Raw genomic sequence first — 23,478 nt, 5'->3', positions numbered from 1 at the left:
CTCTTTGGGGAACTACCGGAACTGCGTTCCTGCGCATTCCCCTTCAAAATGAGCCCTGGCTATATTTATGTTTGCTGTTTCTCTGTGCATCTTTGTCTCGCAAGGTATTGAGAATTTTGCTTGGGTGCCCTCCATTATTTCACAGAGAGAAACGGGGACACTCAATATTGGAATGTCCCTATTTTCACACCATGCTTCACTGCCCAAATTTACCATTCTGCAGATTAGTACACATCGCTGACCCATTAGTACACATTGCTGACACAATCTCTGCCTCCTGCCTGCTGCCACTTAGCTCTGCAACGGTCCTATATATATAGGATTTATATCTTGCCCTCTCTGCAAGCGGGCTCAGGGTGGGTCACAATATCATATTATAACAATTATATATTATATGTTGTTATATATATACAATTGTTATATTATAACAATTACAACAATATATAAGTACCATAAAATACTAAAATACTAAAGTATATAAAATATAACTTAAGACCATATAAAACAGCCAAACAATAAAACACAGTTCAACAAGGACCTCTAACATATATATAAAAATAAATAAATAAATAAAAAATTATATATATATATAAATTATATATATATATATATATATATATATATATATATATATATATATATATATATATATATATATATATATATATATATATATAAATAAAGTTATTCTCTCACCCCTGAATCTACCTTGCAGGGTTGTTGTGAGAATCAAATGAAAGAGAGAAGAAAATCACTTTGGGTCCCTAGTGCAGAGAAAAGTGGGGGCGCAGGTTTAATGGGAGTAAATAAATAAATATTTCTGGTGGGAGGAAAAAAGCAAAATAGAAACCCAAAGGGGCATGTGATTTACCAAGGGCAGAGATCACTAAAAAATAAATAGGAACAATAAAAGGCTGTGTGCTTCCGAATGTGTGTTTCCATTGATCCGCGTCTGCATCGGTAACTGCTTTCTTCATCTAAAGAAAGGCCGTTGCCACACGTCTTTACCATTGTGCAAAATCCGCCAAAACTCATGGAATGACAGCGTCTTCGTGGCGCAATTTCCCGTCATAATTCCATCTCATGGTGCGATGATGTCATAAATCGTGCCATGAAGATGTTGACGTTCCATGAGTTTTGCAAAATTTTGCGCAACGGTAAAGATGTGTGGTCAGAGTCTTGGGGTCCCCACCGTTAAGCAAACAGGATTCCAGCATCGACTCTGGTGGACTCCAGCTTGCTTCCCCTGATACGAGCAGCACCTGTTCACCAGGCAGCACTTTTATGTACGGCTATGACACCCGCTTGCCTGGATAGCCCAGAGGAGTCCGATCTCATCAGATCTCAGAAGCTAAGCAGAGTCGGCCTTAGTTAGTAATTGGATGGGAGACTTCCAACAAAGATCAGGCTTGCAGAGGCAGGCAATGGCCATTGTTCGTCTCTTGCCATGAAAACCCCACCAGGGGTCACCATAAACTTTGATGAGAGCGAACTCTCCACCACCACCATAAGAAATAATGGGGACAGCGATTGCCCATAGGGAATATAAATGAGACCACTCTTGCCCATAGGGAATAATCGAGAGATCATGCTTGCCCATAGGGAATAAGGAAGATGATGCTTGCCCTTTGGTAATAATGGATACCATGTTCACCCTCAGGGAATAATGGAGCCTGCACTTGCCCAAAGGGAATGCCCAATTCGTGACCTGCATAGCTCAGCTGAGCCTGATCTCATCAGATCCCAGAAGCTAAGGAGGGTCGGCCTTGATTAGTAATTGGAAGGGAGACCTCCAGCTAGGGTTGCCAGCCTCCAGGTAGTGGCTGGAGATCTCCCGGCATTACAACTGGTCACCAGGCCACAGAGGTTCACCTAGAGAAACTGGCTACTTTGGGGGGTGGACTCTATGGAATTATGCCATGCCAAGGTCCTTTCCCTCCCCAAACCCCATTTTCTCCAGGTTTCACCCTTGAGATCTCCAGGAATTTCCCACCTTGGAGCTGGCAACCCTTTTCAGTCCAGCAAAAAACAGGGTTACAAAGGCAGACAGTGGCAAGCCACCTCTGTTAAGCGTCTTGGCACGAAAACCCCAGCAGGGGTCGCCATCAGCCAGCTATGACTTGCGGGCACTCTCCACGACCACCTTGACACCCCCCTCCCCAAAACAGGTGGGTCAGTAGGCCACAGCCAGGTATCAGCGCGACCTGATGCCGGCACGAACCCTTGCTTCGTTTTAAGGCGCCGCCAGCCTGCGACGGGAAGACGCTTCTTTCCCTTCCGCACTCGCGCACCCGCAGCCTTCCCGTCCGCAACTGAGCGGCGGGGTCTTCCCGGTTGCAGAGGGCGCGGGCGAGCCGGAGGCGGCGGCTTCTCTTTCTCTCTCTCTCTGTCCCTTTCCGTCCAGCGCCCGAAGAGTTAAAGCGCACAGCTGGAGAAGGACGCGCGCACACACATTACAACGCACGCCCCCCCCCCCTACGTGGAGGGGTGTGCAGGCAACAGCCAGAGCACAGCTGGCCTCTGTGCGTGTCTGTGTCGGTGGGAAAGGGGCAGAGGACGAGGAGCCCACCGGGGCTGGGCGCCGGGAGGTAAACAAACAATAAGCCCCCCGCCCTCCCGCCCGGGGTCCTCGGCTGCCCCCCTCCGGCGCGCAATCCTGGCGTTTGCAGCGGACCAAGAGCCCCCCCAGCCCCGCTTGGAAATGGGGGCGAAGGCGGCCGGCTTAGGCGATCGCAAACGGGGTCGGCGCTGGGAGTGAAGACCCCCCCGCGCGCCCCCAGCCCTGCAATCCATGCAGATCTCTCTTTCCCTCCTCCCAGACTCGTCTGCGCTGCCACGCCAGCCCGGATCAAGGGGGGCTCAGCATTGTCTTGGGGGAGAAAAAATGGTGAGAGGCCACAGCCGTGGGGAATTGGGGGGGGGAGGTCGTGGGGGGCGCGTTTTGGTTTTTTGCAGTTCCTCCTCCATCCACCTGAAAAGTTTGGGGGGTGTATAATGTCTAGTAGTCCATTGATCAGTAGGATCAATGTAGGAAGGTGGAAATCAGGCCTTGTTGGCTGGGGGGGGGCATTGGTTGGGGGCCAGTCCCATACCTGTGTTGGAAGCTGGGGGGGGAGAGCAATCGCACAAAGGGATAGATCTGGAACGTGCATCTTTCCCCCCCTCCCCCATAGGAATTCCATAGCTGGCGCAAGCTGTTTGTGTGTGTGAATTAATGAATGGGATAACGGATTAAATTCGTAGCGTCCTTAGTATTTGAACCCAGCGTTCTAGCCAGTGGGCTGGAGTGCTGTGGGAGATACTTTTGATCTGGGTCAAGGTATGGGGTGGGGGGGAAGGAAGCAGAGTCAGGATCTGGTCCGAGGAAGTAGACCCCGTTTCTTTCCTCTGTGCACAAATCCCTCTAAAGAAAACCCAGTCGTGTCCCAGTATGTCTAGACTGCTTCCAGCAACTGGCTGTGCGCATGAATTGGTGGGCTTGTGATTGAAGAAAAGGCAGCGACGTTATGGGGATATTTGGGGAGACAGCAGAGACGGGGAGCGTTTTCTTCTCGGAGTCAACAGAGGGGGCAAAGACCCCATTAGACAGACAGATGACATGTTTGACTTTGAGTGATCTCTCCGTGATGCTGTAACCTTCCCTCCCTGCCTGAGCGATGACTTGCTATGGGCTGGGAGAAAAAATCTGTGGCATAAATTGTTCTGATGCAGCGACAGCCGAAACCTCAGTGCTTAGGTGAAAGATCACTGCATAAACCGCTTCTCAGCAGTACCCTAGAAGCTCATGGAAGAAGCCCCCCAGAAGCAACAACTGCCCAGCCCTTCCTGAGAGGTGGACGCATCAGCCACCTCTGGCAAACTTGTATTTCCAGTTTGTTTGGGTCACACGGGAGCTGTTTTGGAAGAGAGAAGTCCCTTGTGCATTGATGTTCTGCCTGAACGTCCCCTGGCTGGAGCCGGCTGTTGCGCATAACTGCGCACACACAACCCCTGTCTTGTATCATGCTGTGAATGAGCTACGGGGGAGGCAGTTCAAAGGTTGAATGTGTGAAATAGGGCAGAAAGGGAAACGGCCCAACCCGATCTGGAGCAAATATGGGGAGGGGGGGCGCTAAAGTCTGGAAGTAACAACAGGAACCCAAAAAGGTAGCTCTTGGGAGTGAAACTTCTGGGTTGGGTTGTTAATTGGGAAACAGCAATAGTTAGCCCGGTGCAGGGAGATTCTGAGAAGCTCTGCGGCAGGCTGACCTAGTTTAATTTGACTGGGCTGGCGATGAATTTGACTCACCCCTTCCCTCTACCCAAGGAAAGAATCTGTAGTCTGTTAAAGCCAAAAAAAGGACTTAAAGACAGATAAGCTTTTGTGGGCCAAAGCCCACTTTGTGTACTGGAAAGCAAATGTAATCTCCTAACCCATGGCTGGTGGGAGTTCAGGTTTGAGAGAAGGGTGCAAGCCAAACTCTTTAGCCACAAGGACTGAGCAAGCACTGTTTGTTTTAAGATTTGCACCTTGGATAAAATTAAGCTCAGGGTTTGTACCTCAGTCCAGGAACCCCAACATCCGAGGGCCGTGGGTGGGCCCAAATTTGACCGGGTCGGGTTGAATGGCTTTTGTACCCCAACTCCACTGCTTTCTGGGCTGCTTTGTTCTTCCAGAAAAGAAAGGAAGGAAGCAATTGGTCGTCGCCTAGCAACTATCTGACAATACTCCCCTTTAGAAGCCTGGGATGAATTAATTGTGAGGCTGGGGTGAGGTTAAATTGAGAGCCGTTGCATGTCACGTGGCCTGCGGCACCTAAAATGTGTTGGTTGAACATTTATGGTTAGGATAAATGGTAACTGTGTGTGTAAAGAGGGTTGTGGCAACAGAGAATATATGTAAATATCATTTTACTTCATTTATCATTCTCCCCAGCAGGCCATGCTAATCTTCTCTGTATCATTCCCATTTTAGTTTATGTACTTGAGTACCCAAGACAGCTTACGTTGTTCCCCTCGCCTCCATTTTATCCACACAACAACCCTGTGAGGTAGGTTAGGATGAGAGTGTGCGACTGGCCCAAGGTCACAGAGCACTCCACGGTGGGCTTCTGCCCTGTAAACAGAGAGGGCAGTGTTGCCCAAAGAGATTGTGAACAACTGAGAGCCAAGCTACAAGTGATGCCTTACACTGGTTGGACATTTGTCAGCTTCCCTCAAGTTTTGATGGGAATTGTAGGCGTCCTGGTTTTACAGCTTGGCTCTCCATTACAGCTGCAAGACCGGGATGCCTACATTTCCCATCAAAACTTGAGGGAAGCTGACAAGCGTCCAACCTGTGTCAGGCGTCACTTGTAGCTTGGCTCTCAGGAGAGGCAAGGCTAAGAAGAACCACTATGTTTGGGGACTCCCTCACACCTTCCAGACCCATATGGAAGTAAATACCGTGGCTTGCCAGGTTCTATAGAGCCCTACTGTGACTAGAGTCTCCTAAATGTTATCCCTTAGAGATCCCCCCTTCTCGGCTCTGAACCTAAAGCTTGGAAACTCCAGTTTCAAGGTGTCGCCCTCCAAACAGCTTTGCTGCGTGTGATACACACCACACCCAGGTTTTCTTATGAACTAGAGGCCCCTGGTCAAAATCCGACATTCCTTTTTTCCAGCTTCCCATACGAAAGGTCTTCTGGGTTAGAAGAGGGTGGGACAGAGAGCCAGGAATTCTGGATTCTTGCCCTGGCAGAGAAAGAAGACCTATTGTGGTGGAATGGAACAGGAAACCGAGACCCGAGACTTCTGCCCTCCCTGTGGTGTGTTGTGTGTATGTGTGTGAAAGGATTTTAAAAAGGCAAGCCCTTCAGACGTATTGGCAAGGAGGGTTTTTGGACTCCTGAGGGAACGGGGCGTTAAGTGGGAAGGAAGAAGGAGAATGATTATTACAGCGTCTCTCCCTGGCTTCTCCTCTCTTAAGCCGATTTAAAGTCAGGTGACGGCTTCTTCTCCCGCAAATTTTCTAATCCCAACTTCAGTGAAAGACGACTGAGTGGGAGGCAGACAGATTGAGGAGAAATGGAGAACGCACTTAACTGCCTAAGGCCCATTGCCCTCTTCGAAGGGAGGAACAAGGCAGAAATCCCCTAGATTTATGCTATTTAATTTAAATATATATCCCCTGCTTTTCTCCCCAATGGGAATCCAAAGCGATGTAATTCATTCTGTCCCATCCCATTTTGTCCTGTAAAGTAGGTTAGGCTGTGAAAGCAAGACTGGCCAAGGTCACTCAGTAAGGTTCTGTGGGAGAGCGGGGGATTGAACCTGGGTGTCCCCAGTCCTAACCTGGCATTCTAACCCTCTGCACCATGGGTGGCTCTCGACAGTTCTTGCATGCTTTTCCAGGGTCAGTGTCTGTCTGTCTGAGAATCAGAGTTGGAAGAGACCTCTAGGGTCATCTAGACCAACCCCTGCTCAATGCAATAAATTCACAACTACCTCCTCCCCCCACACTCCTAGTGACCCATAGAATCATAGAATCACGGAGTTGGAAGGGGCCATAGAGACCATCTAGTCCAACCCCCTGCCCAGTGCAGGATCAGCCTAAAGCATTTCTGACAAGTATTCATCCAGCCTCTTCTTGAAAACTGCCAGTGAGGGGGAGCTCACCACCTCCCTAGGCAGCTGATTCCACATTTGAACTACTCGGACCGTGAAAAAGGTCTTCCTAATATCCAGCCGGTACCTTTGTGCATGTAATTTAAGCCTGTTGCTTCGAGTCCTATCCTCTGCTGCCAACTGGAACAGCTCCTTGCCCTCCTCCAAATGACAGCCTTTCAGATATTTAAAGAGAGCAATCATGTCCCCCCTCGACCTCTTCTCCAAACTAACCATTCCCAAGGCCCTCAGCCTTTCCTTGTAGGGCTCAGTCTCCAGACCCCTGATCATCCTCGCCGCTCTCCTCTGCACCATCTCAATTTTGGCCACATCCTTTTGGAAGTGAGGCCTCCAGAACTGCACACAGTACTCCAGGTGTGGCCTGACCAAGGCAGTATAGAGAGGGGCTATGACCTCCTGCGATTTCGAAGCTATGGCCCCTTTGATACAACCCAGGATTGAATTGGCCTTTTTTGCCACCGCATCACACTGACTGCTCATGTTTAGTTTACAGTCCACTCTTACCCCAAGATCCCTTTCACATATACTACTGCCCAGAAGTGTATCCCCCATCCAGTATTTGTGCTTCCCATTTTTGTGGCCCAGATGTAATACTGTGCACTTGTCTTCCTTTCCTTCCTTTCCATCCTTCCTTCTTGCAGAAGAGAGGCAAATAGCAATACAGGCATCATAAATATATTCTGTACAGAGCAATAATCCTGCCTTGGAAATCAGCTGGAAGGAGGAATTCCTTGATGAGAAAGCATTCGAAAAGTATTGTCAAGCTCTGCTCCCTGCTGTGAGAAGTCTCCCCCTTGAGGACCTGAGCTGGCAATCTTATGTCAGATCATATTTTTTTAAAAAAAAATAGTTCCCCCTCCCCTTATCGTAATCTTGTATTTACCAAAATCGCAAAGATTTCTAACTGTCGTGGAAGTCCCCTTCAAGTGCAACTGGTGACCACCAGCAGTGGCTTCATATTGGGGAGTATGGGGTGTTGCTTTGCTCGGTAAGGTGTCCTCAGGGCTCCGTTTCGTTGTTGTCTTTGCTACCTGTTTCCTGCTCCCGTTAAAGCACAACAAGAAAGTAGGAAAGGGGCGGGGGAAGATGGCACTTGCCAAGGAGCTAGAGGCCCTCAGTCATAGTGTGGGCCTTTGGAAGTGCCCAACCGTGCCTGCCCTTGCCGAACATCCAGATGCCAGTCAGGTCTGACATTATAAAATATCATCTGGATAGCCTAGGGTGGAATTGTGAATTGTACACCCCAGGACAATCCCCAATGCGACCTGTGGCACTTTAAAAACAGAATAATAATATTCGATTTATATTCCGCCCTTCAGGACAACTTAATGCCCACTCAGTAGGGTTGCCAGCCTCCAGGTGGTAGCTGGAGATCTCCCGGAATTACAACTGATCTCCAGGCAACAGAGACCAGTTCCCCTGGAGAAAATGGCTTCTCTGAAGGGGGAACTCTATGGACTTATACTCCACAGAGGCCCCTCCCCTCCCCAAACTCTGCCATCTTCAGGCTCCACCCCCAAAATTTCCAGGAATTTCCCAGCCTGGACCTGGCAACCCTACCACTCAGAGCGGTTTACAAAGTATGTTGTTATTAACCTCACAACAATCACCCTGTGAGGTGGGTGGGGCGGAGAGAGCTCTAAGAAGCTTTGACTGAGCCAAGGTCACCCGGCTGGCTTCAAGTGGAGGAGTGGGGAATCAAACCTGGCTCTCCAGATTACAGCCCTGCCACTCTTAACCACTGCACGAAACTGGCTCTCAAAAATAATAACATTCAATTTATATCCCGCCCTTCAGGACAACTTAACACTCACTCAGAGAGGTTTACAAAGATTATCCCCACAACGGTCACCCTGTGAGGTGGGTGGGGCTGAGAGAGCTCTGAGAGAGCTGTGACTGACCCAAGGTCACCCAGCTGGCTTCAAGTGGAGGAGTGAGGAATCAAACCTGGCTCTCCAGATTAGAGTCCTGCCGCTCTTAACAACTACACCAAATTGGCTCTCTTTCACAATGAATTATTGTACCAGTGTCAGTTCGGGACAATGAGAATGACAGTGCAATCTTGTGCAGAGATACTGCAGTCGAAGCCCTCTCAGACTGAAGTAATACTGTGCAGGATTACACTATGACTCACCAGCAGCATATTATAGCATCAGCCTGTTCCCCCTTCTCTGCTGCTCATCTTAAATCAGAAGCAGGGCTCATTTCGAGATGGAACGCACAGGAACGCAGTTCCGGCAGTTCCCCAAAGAGGTCACATGTCAGGTGGCCCCGCCCACCTGACTCTTGGCCATTTTGGGCCCGTTTCAGCCTGGATTGGGGCCGAAATGGCCTGGATCGGGCCTCTTACGGGTGGTGGATCACTCTCCCACTCAGCAGCAGCCCAGTCCAGACCATTTTGGGCTCCTTTTTGGCCATTTTCAGCCCCTTTTTGCCATTTTGGGCCCAATTTTGGCACTGAATGGCCAGGATTGGGTCCAAAGCAGCCAGGATAGGTCATATCAGGGGGTGTGGCATATGCAGATCAGTTATACTAATGACACACTTCCAGTGATGGCAAGAGGCGTGGCATATGCTAATGAGTTATGCTAATGAGTTTCTCCAGCTCTTTTTCTACGAAATGACCCCTGATCAGAAGTAAGTTTCATAGAGCAGGTTAAGACTCAGGGCCAAGCTCCAAGTGACGCCTGACACACGTTGGACACCTGTCAGCTTCCCTCAAGTTTTGATGGGAAATGTAGGCAGCTTGGCGGAATGTTGGACAAGTGACAGTTGAAAAGTCACAAGCTGCAAGACCAGGATGCCTACATTTCCCATCAAAACTTGAGGGAAGCTGACAAGTGTCCAACCTGTGTCATTCGTCACTTGTAGCTTGGCCCTCCGAGGGTCTTTGTACTGCTAGAGGTAAATTCATACAGACTTCTTTAGTGAAGAAACCGTGACAGCTGCAGCTCCTCCTCTGTTGGCTCTTGGACCTAAGTTTGATACCCCTCCTGCAATAGATGCAGGGGTCAGAGTTCCACTTTAGCCCACACAAGAAGGCCATTCCTCAGCTGCTAGTTCAGCTTTTACTTCTCCTTAGCCCTGAGGTTGGAATCAGTCTCTGGGAATATTTAGGGTGGGCGTGGGAGGTTGGTTCATGTTGGTTCTTGTTTCATGCGTGGAATTTCAAGAACAGATTCTCTCTACACGAGACATCTGACACGTGAAGAACACACGTTGGGAAATGCAGTGTTAGCCGGGAAGGGTAGTTTAAAAAGATAGAGCCAGTGGCAGGGCAAAGACTTTGCTATACACTGGTGCTGTGTGAAGGGGCTGTAAAATGCCAGAAGGGAAGCTTTAGCCCATTAGAACCTCTCCGGGTCAACGTCTGTCTATGGAAGGCAGCTCCAGCCCATTTCCATTCCTCACTGCCCTCTGATTGTGGTCCCACACAGTTTCAGACTGGAGAGATGAAACTGACAGAGCCTTCGGGGAGGCGAAGACAAAATTAACAAACCCTCTGAGGAGCGATCTCCGCTGGCTCTGTCTTTTTAAACTACCCTTCCCAGGTAACATTGCTTTTCCCTACACTCGGTGAACCAATGCCGAGGTGTCTCATGTAGAGAAATTCTGATATCAAAATGTATTTTAACCACAATAAGGCCATTTAGTTAGATCAGGCCCTGGTTGTGAGTAGAGCAAATGAAAGAGAGAGACCAGAATATTGATAACAATCTTGTTTGTATAGAGGCGGAATAAAGAGCATGTGATGTGAAATGTTCTTATCAGAACCTCCATATTCAAAAGTAGTACATCTCTGGGCACCAGATGTATGCCTAGCTTGAGCCATTCCCAGAGACATTTGACTTGCCACTGTTGGAAACCAAATTCTGAACTAAATGGGCATTGGTCAGACTCAATAAAGCGATTCTTAGCAAAAAATCTTGTGGGGTATCATTTTTGTTGGCCCTGTATACATTCATTGATTGATTGATTTCGAAATTCTTATACCTCCACTTTTCCCTGTGGCTCAAGGTGACTTACAATACACAATTAAAAAATCCAAATAATAATAATAATAAAAAACTAATTCACCCCCAGCCTGCCCTGCCCTGGATAGCCCAGGTGAGCCTGATCTCGTCAGATCTCAGAAGCTAAGCAGGGTCGGCCTTGGTTAGTAATTGGATGGGAGACCTCCAAGGAAGACCAGAGTTCAGAGGCAGGCAATGGCAAACCACCCTGTTAGTCTCTTGCCATAAAACCCCCTACCAGGGGTCGCCATCAGTCAGCTATGACTTGAGGGCACTCTCCTCCACCACCTAATGAAATGCCTGGAATATATACCCCATTAACAGCTCTGGTGAATCAAATAGCCTTGTGTTACCTCCTGAAAGTTTCCAAGGATGGTGCCCCTCACTTCAAAGAAACCCGTTCATTAAGTGAGGGCAGATGGCCCTTGTCAATGCCAGCCAGGCCCCCTTTAATGGGGGGACACCCAGAGGGTGGACGTAGCTGATGCATGGGGACATGTGAGGAGAGGCATTCCTTTAGACACGTGATTCCAAGGCTATGAAGCGCTTTTAAGGTCATAAGCAGCACCTTGAATTGAGTTCTGGAATAAACTGGCAGCCAACAAAAGTTGTTTTAAAATCAGCTGCCATGGCCAAACACTATTGAGATAATTGAGTGCTACTAATTGAGTAGGTATACATACATTTATTTATATGTTGCATAATGAAATACAGTGACACTACAATCTTGTTAGAGGGGTCAACCACACCCATGGTGCATGGCTGTGTAGCTAATACCTTTTGTTTGGTTGTGGACTTTGGAAAAACATGGGGGCTCAAGCCTGAATTAACTGGATTTCCTGCCTCCAAGGAGCTGTGGGGGGTTAGGGTTAATTAATTACCCACAGTTGTTCCCAGGGTTTATTTGCATTTCAACAAAGAGCTGCTGATTACGTTTATTTGCATGGATTGGAAGAGCAAAAGATGTGTAGGAAGTATTCATGCATACGACAGTCAAGCTAAAGAGTTCATACCTGAAGGCAGGGCTTTTTTTCTGGGAAAAGAGGTGGTGGAACGCAGTGGTGGAACTCAAGACTGCACAATGAAGTCACTTTGGGTCAGCTGGAACAAGGGGGGAGTTTTTTGAAGTTTAAATTGCCCTTGGCGAAAATGGTCACATGGCTGGTGGCCCCACCCCCTGATCTCCAGACAGAGGGGAGTTTAGATTTAGATGCAATCTAAACTCCCCTCTGTCTAGAGATCAGGGGGCGGGGCCACCGGCCATGTGACTATTTTAAGAGGTGCCGGAACTCTGTTCCACCGCGTTCCTGCTGAAAAAAAGCCCTGCCTGAAGGTACCACAGGATTTGTTTCACAGTGACAAGTGCTGGAATTGATTTAGCCACTCGGTCAGTGTGTGTATGTGGGGAGGGGGTGTGGATTCCATCCGGCATGACAAACCTGGATGGATTTCATGGCTGCCAGTCTAGAAATACAGATACATTAATGTCAGGTGGCCAGGAGGACAGTTGCCCCAGATAGGATGGCCAAGGGAGGTAAAGTAAGCCATACTGGGTGAACCTGTATTCATTCAAGAGGCGAGTATTTCAGATGGAGGAGCCTGAGCTCAGAATCTGAGGTTGTATAGGGCCTGATGAAACCACATTGGTCCCTTGTGTCTCTGGACAACTGCTGACTTTGTAGATGCAGTACCATCTTCTGGCCATCTCTCATGGTGGCGCCCAAGCACAGGGATCTGAATATAGCCCAGATCGCTTGCCACGAACGCTAATGAGGTTGGGGAGGCTGGAGAAACTAGCGTGGTCCGAAACTCAGCTGTATCCGCTGGAGTTGAGGGCTTTGGCTGCTGTGTTTGTTTATATTTGTTATGAGTGACCTCCCTGCTCCCAACCTGGAGAAGGAATCAGTGATCGCCACCCTGGAGTGGTCCAGGGATGAGAACATCCTAGCTGGGTCCCCCCTAAACCAGACCTCTCTGGTAGTTTCTTCCAGTATAGAGACTTTTGGTGGCTGGCAAAGATTTGTTGTAAGGTGTAGATATTTTCTTGGCAGGTAGGAGTGGTATCCCATGGGGGTATTACTGGTGCAGTGGGAAGAGCGTCCGTTAGCCGTGATACGATTTTGCTCAGCTTTAGTTTTTCCTTCAGTTCTAGTCTTCCTTTCTTGCTGAGAGCCAAGCTACAAGTGACGACTGACACAGGTTGGATGCTTGTCAGCTTCTCTCAAGTTTTGATGGGAAATGTAGGCATCCTGGTCTTGCAGCTGTAATGGAGAGCCAAGCTGGAAAACCAGGACGCCTACATTTCCCATCAAAACTTGAGGGAAGCTGACAAGTGTCCAACCTGTGTCAGGCGTCACTTGTAGCTTGGCTCTAAGACTCAGGGCAGAATCCAGCTAAATGCAATACAGTGAGAACACTATACTATGTGCAACCGGCGAAATTAACATTGTACCAAAAACATACAAATACCGGCAGCTTCCCTTCTACACTTTCCCAAACCCTATTCAGGTACGATCTTCTAGGAAAGCAGGTTTGGGAAAAATTGCAGCAGGGCCAGGGAAATCCAGGAAGGTTCTCAGAAGCATAATTGTGTTATGTGTAGCCACAATTAACTCTGCGGCAGTTTGGTTGCAAGGGTGTGTGTGTGTGTGTGGAACGAGAGCTCCGTGCGGAAGTGAGCAAAGTTGGCCATCATATCTAGACCGACTTGAATTCCGTGTTGTTTTCCGAGTTCATACTGGCAGAAACTGATGTATCCTTTTGTTGCTGTTGCTTGGTTCAGTTCCAGTTTCTTCCTTTGAATGATGTCAACAAGTTGCTTGATGCTTGGAAAGCTACTGCTTGTAAATTGGATCCTTCTCACTTACGTTGGCAGGTAAAATCTAACCAACAGGAGTTGGTACATGTTATGATCAAGATTATCGATGGCTGTCTGCGAGGGAGGAAAATCTCCCCTCGGTGCTGAAAGAAGCTGTTCTTATTCTTTTACTGGAACCAAAATCTTTAAATAAGGATGACTCGATCGATTTTGGATCTTTATCAGACTTCCCCCTTGGGGCAAGCTGATCCAGACAAGCCAGGTGGTGTTGATGGAGTATTCATTCATTCATTCATTCATTCATTCATTCATTCATTCATTCATTCATTCATTCATTACCGTCATTTGACCAATCGTATAGCACAGTTACACTAAAAACAAAGTTCAAGGCATACAATGAAACAAAACAATTTGAAATTAAGATCTAGTTACAGTACAATTTCTGAGACTTGAATATCACCAAACAGCATCTGGCTACTGGATAATCTTGGTATTTTTATCAGATAGAAGATAATCAAGTCTAGCTTTTTCTGTAAGACCAGAGATTTTACCTAATAACAGTGTGATCATCTCATCCCGTGTTTTCTTATAATATGGGCAACTAAAAAAAACGTGTTCTGTGATTTCCAGTAAGGATGATATACCCATAACAAATATGTTCAGGTGAAAATCTTAGAGGTAAACCATTTCCTTCTCTGTAGACATTCCTGACTGTGCTATACTGATCCACATTGCAGTAACTTCCTGGTTTGACTACTGTTAAATGCTGTACATGTGCTGCCCTTGAAGACAATTCAGATGCTTAAACTGGTGTGGCAGTCAGCTGCCCATTTGTTAACTGGTGCTAGACCTTATGAACACATTCAACTGGGATGGTAGCCAGTTTATTTCCAAATTAAATTCAAGGTGCTGGAATCGACCTGGTGGCCAGCTCCAATTAAGATCAAGCTAGTAAATAATACCAGAAGTGTAGGGTTGCCAGCTTCCAGGTAGTGGCTGGAGATCTCCCGGAATTACAACTGGTCTCCAGGCCACAGAGACCAGTTCGCCTGGAGAAAATGGCTACTTTTGGTGGTGGACTCTATGGAATTATGTCATGCCAAGGTCTTTTCCCTCCCCAAACCCCACTTTCTCCAGGTTTCACCCCCCAGATCTCCAGAAATTTCCCAACTTGGAGCTGGCAGCCCTACAGAAGTGTCTCTCTCCGTTCTTTTGGGTGAGGTCAGGGGGAGCCAGAAATGAGACCCCTGCCTTCTGGACCCTAAGGAAGGGAGCAAAGAAAACTTCCTCATGCCTTGGACCGGAGGGTTATAAAATGTTTCTCTTTAGCCTAGTTTGTTGCTGAAGAGAGGGAAGATGATTTACAGAGAAACAAAGAGGTATGTGAAGTATTTCTGATTTATTGATTTGCACGGCTATTCCCACGCCCCCGAGCCATTACGTGACAATCTTATTATATATCACTGTACACTTCATTCAACCCTGGACAGGAGGCGTATGCTTCTTTTTAATTAAATGTAAACAAAGCAGCACCTCCTTTGCATGCCCTAGGAGCGTACACTGGCTAAGCATGAGAAACTGAGCAGGTTTTTTAAAACTTTGGGTGCAAGGATGGGGTGTTTGTGCTGGGCCTGTGGCTGGTTCTAGGACGGAGCAGTTCTAGTGCAGTTGTCAGAGGCAGCTGGTTCAGGTTAGATACAGGCATGCATTTCCCAGAGGAGAATTACGGCAGCTTCGGGAACTTGCTTGTACTTACGTAGGAGGATCCAGAATGCCTTTGTTCTTCCACCCGCAACTAGCAAAGCTGGCTTCCTGTGGCAGGAAACCCCAAAGACTGCAGTGCACTAGGAAGAGAATTGATCAGGAAAGGTTTATTTCACATGGACTGTCCTTGTTTTTGTCTTCTCCCCTCCGGAGCTGAGCAGATCTCATTTGTGCCTTTTATACTCTCCAGCAAAATACAGGACGCAGAGCGGCACAGACTGGTATCTTCAGCTGTAACGACCTGAGCCCGTTGACTTCAATGGATTTCGAAGGGTGTAACGCTGCTCAGAACTGTGCTGACACTGTGCTTTTCCTGTACTGGGAATTGGTCGATTCTGCACTAAAAAGCTGGCTGGGGGCATATCTTCCTCGGGCAAGCGATGCTGGCTAAAAGCGGTCCACCCTGTGCTTAGAATTACATTGCAAGAATCTTCTGCAGCTTGAAAGTTTGCACATTCTCAATATTGTTACATGTTTTTGTGTTCTCCTTTCCTCATTTGTCGGGGCTGGCTTTGGTGACGGGAAAGCAGTCCACATATTAGAGGTTTTCTCTCCAGCTACCGTGCAAGCACAGAGAAATACAATTGGCAACGAGATGGACAGTGGTCAAATTTCGTGTATCTAAAGGAGATTCCTGATTGGCTTATCGGGCTGCAAAAACAGAGGTTTTCTTCCACTTTGGCATTCCAGACTGGATTTTTTGCAAGCATCCACACACCCCATATCATCCATTTTCATGTCCACTTTCCATGTTTTCCCCTTCTTCACTGTCCGCTTTTCCATACCTGGTTTCATAGTTGTTCTTGGATGATCACAGTCAAGGTGTGTTTGTATGCTATGTGAACAGGAAGAGGTGCATTTTTGCAGATAACTGACATATCACTGTAGTGTTATAATAATTCATCTGCTAGTTCCTCTGAATTCCCAGCTTTAATTTTTTTTAAAAAAAACTGTCTCTAGCTCTTTTCGTTATGGAGACATGCCTTTCCCCTTATATCTCTGCAATGAAAGGTGCTAGAGACTTTCAAAAAGAAAACAGAGCTGGAAATTCAGAGGATCTGGTAGACAGATTGGTATCGCTTTGGCGGTACAATATTATACATCAGTTGTCAATCTTTTAAAAAGCTCTGTAGTGGTACAGGAGGCTGTGGGGGCTGAGGCAAAGAAATACAGGGAAATCTGTGTGAATGCTCGATTGCATTCTCAGTGGCAGCGAAAGCTACATGGAGAATCTATCCTCTCTGTCTCCACGTCTCTGTTTAATCCAAGGTTTGTTGCACAAGCAGGATTCGAACCCAGATTGTCTGCAAGAACTTGGTTCCCTGTGGTCTTAAAAGCGAAACAAACTACAGAGAGGGCTTGACTCCACACCACTTCTCAGAAATATCTCTGTATCCCTTTATTTATTTCTTTTGCATCTAATCCCAGGAAGAAATATAGGCAGATCACATCCTTTCATAACTCCGTGAACCCATTAGTTAGTTCTAATGAAAGAGTTACTGACAGCCAAAGCTAATGAAAGACAGGAGAGGTGTCTAGAGAAGAAACTACCTCTGCCCATTCTAGCTGTAAAAATAACAGAACCATGTCAGCTGGAGCCAGTTGGTAGATGTGTTTGGTTCACCAGGGGCAGGGAATACGTAGGCTGTAATTCTATATTCTTTAGCATCCCTGCAAAATAGGTTGGCCTAGGAAACATACCATTGGTCACATCATGAGAAAACAAGATTCTCTGGAAAAGTCAATCATGCTAGGAATAGTGGAAGGCAGTAGGAAAAGAGGAAGACCTAAAATAAGATGGTTTGACTCAATCAAAGAAGCTGCGTCCTTCAGTTTGCAAGATCTCAGCAAGCGTGTTAATGACAGGACGTTTTGGAGGTCTCTCATTCATAGGATCGCCATAGGTTGGAGGCAACTTGATGGCACATAACACACAGAGCAAGAATCACAGATGATGCCTGCCTCACTGTATCCCCAGTGCCCTGTATCTAGTACCATCCTTAGGATGTTTAAGACTAGCCAACTTTATTATAGCATAAGCTTTCGAGAACCACAGCTCTCTTTGTCAGATACAGAGAGCTGCGGTTCTCGAAAGCTTATGCTACAACAAAGTTGGTTAGTCTTAAAGGTGCTATGGGACTCTTTACTATTTTGCAACTACAGACTAACATGGCTAACTCCTCTGGATCTACATCCTTCAGATGTATCTCTTGGGGAAAAACCCAAGGAATGGATTTCATAAAGCCACGGACAATTTGCTTTTGTTTCAGCTTATTAGGTTTCTCCTTCTGAGCAACCAGCACCCTTTCTTTTGCCCGCCTGTTCTTGGGAGGGACGTTGTTATCCTCCCCTTCTTTCATACCCTGCAGCTGCATCTCAGACCGGTCATTTCAAATTAGTATGCATGCTTTTCTCACCTCTGCATTTCCTGGCCAAGAGCAGCTCTTCATTTCTCCAGTTTTCCATCCTCCTTTAGGTTTTCTCCACTGCTTCTCAATTCTTTGGCCCACTTTGTCTCCCAAGCTTCCTTTCCAAGGTTCTTGTCCCTAAACTGATATCACACACTTGGGGGTTGGTCCCTTTCCCTAAGAGAACAGAGGTGCATCTAAGGTTGCCTGTTCCAGGTTGGGAAATTCCAGGATATTTGGGGGGTGGAGCCTGGAGAGGGCAAGGGAGGAGTCTCAGTAGGATATAATGCCATAGAGTCCACCCTAGAGCAGCCATTTTCTCCAGGGGAACTGATCTCTTTAGCCTGGAGATCAGTTGTGATTCCAGGAGATCTGAGACATATTTTCGAATCTGCCCCCCTCCTCGTCGCCAGTGTTCTTCTCCAGCTCTGTGTATGCCTTCTCTCTCTCTCCAGGATCCAAGCATCTCAGCCAAAGCCGTTCAAAGACCCTTGCACCTTGCCTGATATTGGAGGCAGCACAGAGCGTCAGGAGCTTTGCCAGCATAAAATCCCTTAAAGCATTATAATATAAAACAGTTTCAGTAGGAATTCAGCATTGTAAAATATCAGAGAGAGAACAGGGAACAGTTGGGGGAAAAAAGTCTTTCCCCCTCCAAGCTAGCAGCAGGCCAACGTCTCCCCCCCCTTCCCGTGTGTTATGTGCTTTATCTCTTACAGGAATGTTCACATTTGCAACTTATGTTAAAACTAGCAACAGACCCTGTTTTTAAAAAAACAGGCCCTAGAAAACAGAGTGCAGGAATACTGGGCTTGCCGCCATGGCGGTGGCCTCCGGAGGGACGGGACGGCTCGCCTGGCCTTCTTGTGGCGGGGGCGCTCTCTGGAGGGAACAAGAGTTCTAGTCCAGTATGGTAGTCTGTTTCAACAAAGACTGCTTGAAAATGAAAAGTTTGTGTCGTAGGGTTTTGTGGGCCGGAGTCCAGTCTGCACAGCTGATGAAGAGCTGCAGAAGCGTCTGATCAGGTGGGCCTTGGCCCAAGAAAACTTGTATCACAATAAACTCCGCTGGTGTAGTGTAGCGGCAAGAGCATCCGGGAAGTCCAAATTCAAATCTGTGTTCTGCCATCCAAGCTCACTGGGTGATCTTGGGCTAGTCAACCTACCCTACCCTACAGGGTTGTTGTGAGAAAAGGAGGACACTGTTATACCTGCTTTTGGTTCCCATCGGGCAAGAAAGCACACTATAAATATCCAAATAAATAAATAAACTTATTAGTCATTTAAGCAGCGGTCCCCAACCTTTTCGGCACCAGGGACTGGTTTCGTGGAAGACAAATTTTTCCACGGACCGGGGGGGGGGGGGTTGTTTCGGGATGATACAATTGTGCACTTTATTTCTATTATTGTATTATAATATATGAAATAATTATACAACTCACTACAATGCAGAATCAGTGAGAGCCCTGAGCTTTTCCCCCTGCAACTAGACGGTCCCATCTGGGGGTGATAGGCGACCGGCTACCTCGCCTGCTCCCTGGAGCCGGCTTTGCGCTCGCCCGGCACTCACCTCCTGTGCGGCCCAGTTGCTAACAGGCCACGGACCGGGGGTTGGGGACCCCTGATTTAAGATGCCCCAAACCTCCTTGTTTTAATGGACAGACCGATCTTTTAACGCTCTGTTTTAAGATTACATGTCTAATGCTTTTAAAAACTTGCCCTTCCCCTAGGGAGCTCAGGACAGTGTGCGTTGTTCTCCCCTCCTCCAAGTTTATCTTTACAACAACCCTTTGAGGTGGGCTAGGCTGAGCGAGCGTGTGACTGGCCCAAGATCACCCAGCAAACTTGCATGGCAAAATGGGGATGTGAACGTGTGTCTCCCATTTCCCAGTCCGGCATTACCATTCTGGTTCATGCAGTATAATTCTCACTGTTCTAATTCTGCTATAGGAAATGGCCTGACTTCGAAGTCTCGGTCGTGAAGGAAACGGAATAGCCACAAGGTGGCACTGGAAGATGAAGGGGACACACTGGAGGCCGGTAGCCTGGCTTTCTCTCTCTTTTACCTGCAGGGCAGGGAGCCAGGAATGTGCGGAATCTGATCTCATCCCAGCCGAAGACAAACACACCACAGTAGCACTTAGGGCTGGGCCATACCGTCTGCCTAGGACAGGGGGTGGGAGGAAGCAAGGCCCAGCTGGGAGAATTAACCTGTGCGTTGCTAGACATTCTTTGTCCTTGGCTTCTTAGGAGAAATAGTGTCTTTGCGCAATCTGGTTTGCATGGTGTGTTTGTGCAACCCTGTATTTTTAATTATTGGTCCACATGTTACATAGCTTTAATGTTGTACGGTGTGTGTGTGTTATATGCTGTTAAGTCACTCCCCCCCCCCCGACCTATGGCGACCCTATGAATGAAATGACCTCCAAAACGTCCCATCGTTAAGAGAATTGCTCTGATCCTGCAAACTGGAGGACGTGGCTTCTTCGATTGAGTCCAGCCATCTCGTTTTTAGGTCTTCCTCTTTTCCTACTGCCTTCCACTTTTCCTGGCATTATTGACTTTAATGTTGCACGGCATGGATGCAATATGCGGGAGTCACACGTGACGATCCGAAAATATAAAGTCACACTCAGCGCAGTTCACAGAATGCAAAGTGATGGTAGAGTCCTGAAATGGTGGAATGGATTTCCCTTTAGACTGCAGGAAGAGGGAATTGCACTTTTATTGGTTCTGCGTGTTCTCTATCTTGCAAGTAGAAAACTAGCCCTGCAGGGACTAGATCAGGCTGGAACCTTTTGTGCTTGATATGCTACTTTTCTTCTTGTTACAATTTTCAAAAAATCAAGGAAGCACCAACAAATGGTAGCTGCCTGCAGCTGGAAATGGTACAGCCCATTCTAAGACTTCGGGAAACATTTTGTTGTTTGTGTATTCCAGGACTGAGAGAATGAGGAGACATACTTTTGGGCTATACCACTTCAGACTACATTGTAGGGGAGTCCTTTAAAAAAAAATTCTTCTACAAGTAATACAATTCCATACCTGCTGAAAACAAGTATATCAAGGTAGTAGCCCTCTCTCTGGTGTGGTATATCCTGGTACTACTTTATGTGGAGGAGCCTCCCCAAATATCTCCACGCCTGCAGTTTGAAATGGTACAATCCAGAATTCTAACCCCCCACCCCACCCTTAATAGCAGCCAAAGATAAGCAATCTCAGGGAGATGTTAAATTGTGGCATCCCTAAATGTTGTTAAAAAGTAGCTTCCGTGTTGCACAAAGAAAAAATCTTGAGATTTTTAATCTGTGAACTGGATTTTTACACACCATTGCTTTAGGTTGGAGTGTATGTGTGTGTGCTTGTTTTTGGTGTGGTTTTGTATATGGTGTGTTTGCATTTGTTACTCTGTGCACAATAATGAGACCGGGTGCTACAGTATATGTGTAATTTCCGTGTGCCATATTGGAGCATGTGTGATTCAGTATCTGTGCGCAGGTACGACTCATTGTTTGGGTTTAGTGTGCATAGATTATTAATAACACGTCTTTCTCTCCCTTGCCTGTGGGAGGGGTAGAGCTGCTGCTCTTCCTTGCTGAAGGAAAGGGTGACCTCTAGCTGGAGGGGGGAGGCGGTTGCCAGGTTGAAAGGATTGCAGAGCTCTGAACATGCAGGGGGGAAGCTCGGATCCGGAACATGAGGATATGAGCGTCTCTCTGAGCATATGCAGAGTACTTTGTCACCTGTGATGAAAGCAGGCCTGAGATTAATGTGGAATCTACTCAGTTCGTTTTTTAACAGAACCTTTCCTCCAAGGAGCTTGGAGTGGCATTCATGGTTCTGCCTTCCCCATGTTGTCCTCACACTAATCCTGTGAGATAGGTTAGGCTGTGTGTGTGACTAGCAAAAGGTCGCCCAGGGCAAAGTGGGCACCTGACCTCTGGCCTCCCAGACCCTTGTTGGACCCATTTTACCATGCGCCTTCCAGGACAAAGGGTGCAGGGCCCTCCTCCCCTCTCCTTCTGCGATTGCCACGTCAAAGAATGAGGTGGTGGAATATTGAGGTTGTTGTATGGAGTGTGCCTGCATGCAGGTGATGGAGTCCAGCTTGGCCTGTTCCCTTAAACACTGAACACCTTGCAAACTGAAAGCTAGCACAGCCAGGAAAAAAGCTTTTGCCCTGTTGCTGCACTTAGTTTTCTATTTGCAGGGAGGAGCATTTGGGTGTGTGTGTGTGTGAGAGAGAGAGAGAGACAGACAGACAGACAGACAGACATTTCTGCTTCCTAGGGTTGCCAACTTCCCAGGAGGATGGTGGCTGGAGATCTATTCCCCTGGAGAAAATTTCTCCTTTGAAGGGTGGGCTTTAATGGCATCATACCCTCCCCAACCCCACCCTCTCCAGGCTCCACCCCCCAAATCTCCGTGAATTTCCCTCCCTGGAGGTGGCAACTGTACTCGAGGCGCTGCACCGCGTGCAAATCCTGCCCCTCGTGACGTCGGGCGACCGGACCTTTTGCCAGCCCGCGGCGAGGCGGGGGTTAAAAGGGGCGGCCCCTCCCCGGGGCTGGCTCGCCTCTCCGGCACTTCGCTTTCGCCCAGCGCCGGAGTGGGCCGGTTCGAGTCCGCCCGCCCGCGGTCGCGCTGCTCCCCGGAGAGGCAGGTGAGCGGGCGCTGCGGGTCTTGCAGGGCGGGCGGGCGGGCCGGGCAGGGGGCGCCGCCGACGAGCCCCCCGAAGTTGGGGGGAGTTTGCAGAAGGTCCCAGGAGCGGGGGGCGGTGGGGTGGGCTTCCCGATCGAGGGCCTTTGCAGCGGGGCCGGGAGAGGGGAAACTCCCCAGCCTGGCCGGCTCCCCTTGGGGGCGGCTTTGTTTCCTGGGGGCGTCCCGGGGCGGCTGGACCCCCAAGCCCCCGTCTCCGATTCGGAAGAGAAGTTTCAGACGGGGAGCCCGCCTGGTCCGCGCGGGGAGCAAGAGATTCGGGTCCGGCCGCGCCTTCGAGACCGGCTCGCTTTCCGGACCCGAATCTCCCCGTTCGAAAGAAGCTGCTTCGGAGTCGAACTGCGCTCTTCGTCGCCTTTGCGAAGGTGTCCCAAGGGTGGGAGTGAAGCTGGGACAAAGTTGATGGGTTTGGGGGGGGGGAAGCGGCTGGTTTCCCGAGCGGGGGGTCTTGGGCAGCTTCTCACACCCCTTGTGTTCTTGAGTGGGCTTGGGGGGGGATCCCCTACCTGCTATGTAGATATACCTTGCTTGAATTTGGGCCACTGTGTTCTGTCCCTTTAAGAAGAATTGGGGCAGTGGGGGGAACTTGGGCTGGGCTGCTTCTCAGAACCCTGGTGTGGGGAGTGGGCTTGGGGGGGGGGTCCCCTGCCTACTCTATAGATGCACCTTGCTTGAATTTGGGCCGCTGCGTTCTGTCCCTTTAAGAACAATTGGGGCCGTGGGGTTAACCTATGATCGAATATTTCAGCCTCTCCAAGCTGGGCGAGGTGAAGGAAGGCGGAATACAGAGGAGGAGAGAGGACCCACCTCTAGATTTATTAACAGGCTAAAAATAACGACCCAGGCTCCTAAAATGCCTGCTTTCTAATCCAGACCTGTTGATTAATTTCATGTATTCTTGGGACAGAACAGCAGCTAAGAGAGTGAGTCCCGGGTTTGAATCCTGCTTTCTGCCAGGTACTCATAGGCAAGCCCTTCTCTCTCATTATGGGAATAATAATGCTGATCCACTTTACAAGGCTGTGAAATATAATTAATATACACGTATGCTTCTTTCTTTACTAGCCTGGGTTTTCACAAAAGCCCTTGGAGGGCAGGTAGTGTCCTTGACC

The 23,478-nt window shown here is 48.2% G+C and overlaps 1 protein-coding gene and 1 pseudogene across 3 annotated transcripts in view; one reads left to right on the top strand and one right to left on the bottom strand.

Moving 5' to 3' along the window:
* Positions 1-2,509: 2,509 nt before the first annotated feature.
* Positions 2,510-23,478, top strand: part of CCDC120 (coiled-coil domain containing 120) — a 42,729-nt gene continuing 21,760 nt past the window's right edge. For 2 of the 3 annotated variants that reach the window (XM_055003929.1, XM_055003931.1), the window contains exon 1: positions 2,510-2,887. The gene's annotated coding sequence lies outside the window, so the exon portion shown is untranslated. Of the gene's footprint in view, positions 2,888-22,219; positions 22,311-23,478 lie in introns of those variants that run through there. The other variant, XM_055003930.1, reaches the window with a different exon arrangement.
* On the bottom strand, positions 4,872-4,971 carry LOC129346648 (U6 spliceosomal RNA; annotated as a pseudogene).

The sequence above is a fragment of the Eublepharis macularius genome, chromosome 19, assembly GCF_028583425.1.
Source record: "Eublepharis macularius isolate TG4126 chromosome 19, MPM_Emac_v1.0, whole genome shotgun sequence".
Taxonomy (NCBI): Eukaryota; Metazoa; Chordata; class Lepidosauria; order Squamata; family Eublepharidae; genus Eublepharis; species Eublepharis macularius.
The sequence above is the reverse complement of the archived record's forward strand: the minus strand, read 5'-3'. Positions and strand labels throughout refer to the sequence as shown.